This window comes from Ovis canadensis, chromosome X, assembly GCF_042477335.2.
Source record: "Ovis canadensis isolate MfBH-ARS-UI-01 breed Bighorn chromosome X, ARS-UI_OviCan_v2, whole genome shotgun sequence".
Classification (NCBI taxonomy): domain Eukaryota; kingdom Metazoa; phylum Chordata; class Mammalia; order Artiodactyla; family Bovidae; genus Ovis; species Ovis canadensis.
Window position 1 is genome coordinate 89,844,435 of NC_091727.1, and position 3,390 is coordinate 89,847,824.

The window sequence follows — 3,390 nt, forward strand, 5'->3', positions numbered from 1 at the left end:
CCTTACATTGTAAAGAGCAAGTGGCCATGGAATTTTTGCTAATAAGTATAACAAAGGCTCATTTCAAAGTTAACCTGAGAAAGAGGAATGAACCAAGGAGCATCTCATACCTAGCTTCATTTAAGCCTTTTTCGTGATTTATTCATTACTTTATGTCTTTACTTTGAAAAATAATATCAGTCATTTCACAAGAAAACCCCACAGATTTCTTTTAAATCTCTAAAATTTTAATATAATACATTTAAAAATCAAGAAATTATGCGAAGGGGAGGCAGGATCAAGCTGTGTTTTTTTTTTTTTTTTGGTATTTGTAGTTAATGCGTCATCAGTGGGAAGGTTAATTTCTACACAGATTAAATTGTCATATCAACACTAGAGTCTGTTTAGCAAAGTCTGTAATATGTATTAATGTCTGAGAAGCACTTCAGGTATGTTAAAAATTCTTAATCTTAGTTTCACATAAAAATCACCTGAGGAGATTTTTAGAAATTCTAATTCTCAGGATGCATCCCAGACCAATTAAATCAAACTTTTGAATTAAGGGATCCAATTATTGGTATATTTTAAATATTCCCATTTGGTTCCATTATATAGTCAAATTTGAGGGGCACTCCTTTACAGTATCTTAACATTTCTGTTGCCTCAGATTTATGTGAAGGCGACCAAAATATCACCCCAAAATATGCTTCATTGGCATAAGGATTACTTTAGGCTGATTATTTTTAAGAAACATCAGACATAGGAAAAACTTGGAAAACTTAGTAGAAGCTATTCTTTTGTAAGAGGTATTTGCATTTATAAGGAAAATCTCCATTTGTAAGGGTGTCTCCCTTGCTGTACTAGGAAGAGAAAGCGGACTTCACATTTCTAGAATCTCTTGTTAATGCAGAGGTTAAGGACTTAAATCTGCATAACAGCCTTTACTCTTGCTTACTGTGCTCTTCCTGATCACCTCCTATAACTGGGGCCCCTTCCTATAGCCCCCAACATCTTGTTTTGTCTTTAGCTGGAGATGGTATTTAAGATGATGACTTGGACTGTTTCAGGAATTATCAGTTTTCTTGGGTCTTTCCTATGTATGCTGCTGCTGCTGCTGCTAAGTCGCTTCAGTCGTGTCCGACTCTGTGCGACCCCATAGACGGCAGCCCATGAGGCTCCCCCGTCCCTGGGATTCTCCAGGCAAGAACACTGGAGTGGGTTGCCATTTCCTTCTCCAATGCATGAAAGTGAAAAGTGAAAGTGGAGTCGCTCAGTCGTGTCGGACCCCATGGACTGCAGCCTACCAGGCTCCTCCATCCATGGGATTTTCCAGGCAAGAGTGCTGGACTGGGGTGCCATTGCCTTCTCCGTATATACAGAAGTGAAAAATGTTATTAAAATTCTGTTTTTCTCCTGTTAATCTGCCTCTTTATTATAGGGAGGTCTCAGTCAAGAACCTAGAAAGGTAGAGTGAAAATTATCTTTCCATTCCCATATATGACAGAGTTCTATCTTTAAATTAAGAAGCAGTTATCGGAAAGTTAATTTGTCTAGGTGACTGGAAAGTGATTATTTTTTTTAAAAAATTATTTTATTGAAGTACAATTGATTTATGTTAATTTCTGCTGTACTGCCTAGTGATTCGGTTATACATATGTGTGTGTGTTTCATAACTTTTCATTATGTTTCATCACAGAATATTGAATATAGTTCCATGGACCTCATTGTTTATCCATTGTATATATAATAGTTTGCATCTGCTAATCCCAAACTCCCAGTCCATCCCTCCCCTATCCCTGCTCTCCTCCTTGGCAACCAGGAGTCTGTTCTCTATGTCCATGAGTCTGTTTCTAAAAATACAGAATGCTTCATGAATTAGCCTGTCATCCTTGTGCAGAGGCCATGGTAATTTTCTTTGTATTGTTCCAGTTTTTAGTACATGTGTTGCCAAAGCAAGCAATTGCTGAAAAATGATTCTTAATCTAGAACATTATTTCACAAATACTGTGTGGTCCAGTGACCACCTGCATAAGAATTTTCCATGCCTATAAAATCCAAATACTGGGGTCTTATCTCAAACCAAAGCAACCAAAATCTTTTGGAGTAGAGTTCAGAAAAGGAAATTTTTAAAAGTTGTACTAGGTAAATCATACATACACTAAAATATGAGTGGTCAAAGTTGTGCTTTACAATGCTGGATGAGATCTTTAACAATTACCTTATAGATTTGCTTTGTAGCAAGTTGAGAATTGTGAGCCTGCTCAAACTGTTGGACTTGTCTGGGAGCTAATAATGTGGTGATTTATTTAATGATTTGCTCATCTGTTTGGATGCTGATGTCTTTTTATCTGTAAGATTGCGCCAGCTGGTTCTGACTAGGAATTATTACATGAAATGCTTTGTTTGTGTTAAAATGTCATTATATTAATGATATTTAGTTATGTTTATTAGCACTTCATATTTTATATGTGAACATGTTCTGCAGAATTACTAGTATTTCAAAGGCTTCAAGTATAATTTGAGTACTTATTAATTTAAAATTTGACACTCCTAATAGAGTTAATATGTTTGCTTTTATTTTGACTCCTAGTATTGAGGCAAATAGTGACTTTTTTCTTGGACTATTCATTCTGTTCCCCTGAAGCACGTAGTATACCAGGTATTTCTCCAGAAAAGATGAGTTTGTCAGGCGAGTGTATTCTCCTCAGTTCTGTCTTGTCCCAACAAAATTTGAAGCGATGGATGTTAGAGCCTTCTGCTTGTAAGAGACAGACCATGTCTATAGCTCTCAGGTCTTGGACAGACCATGTTATGGCTCTTAGACAGATCAGTATTACAGCTCTGTGTTACAGCTTTATTTTATTTAGAAAATAGCAGCAAAATCCATCCTCGAGGCATGAGCGCATGCCAACCCAAAGACCCAAAGAGAAGAGAGTGGGGGAGTGCACCAGCTTGCAGGAGAGAGACCGACCCCTGGCCCTATGGCTCCTCTTTTTATATGTTTTTCCCTCCCCCTGGGCCTACCCTATGTAAATTGGGCGAGCCAGGATTGCTGTTTGTTCTACCTGAGGTCCTCTGGTCCTCAGACCTTCCTTTGTTCTATTTTCGTGGGCTTTTCCTTCCTTATCTTTTAGCCACAGCCATTCTGGACTCCTGTTTCCAATTCTAACTACCTAATATTCCCCCCTTAAGAGATGGGAGGCCCAATTCTTTTGGAATAGGGGTGTCGAGGTCTTTCTGGCTACTTCCTGCTGAACTGGGATGGTGAGGGGCATTGGGCCTCCCCCTCTTGTTAGTCTCAGGCTTCAGAGTCTTTACAGCGGTGTCCATCTAAGGGTGAGTGATACTTTTCATGGTCGGCTATAGTTTTATATCTTTGTTGAACTGGCACTGCACGTTGTAGCTTGTTGA

At 38.4% G+C, this 3,390-nt stretch overlaps 1 non-coding gene across 1 annotated transcript; it reads right to left on the reverse strand.

Annotated features, from left to right (window-relative positions):
- Positions 1-1,831: 1,831 nt before the first annotated feature.
- Positions 1,832-1,937, reverse strand: LOC138931238 (U6 spliceosomal RNA). Its single transcript, XR_011446487.1, has one exon. It is a non-coding gene; the product is annotated as a U6 spliceosomal RNA (small nuclear RNA).
- Positions 1,938-3,390: the final 1,453 nt, after the last annotated feature.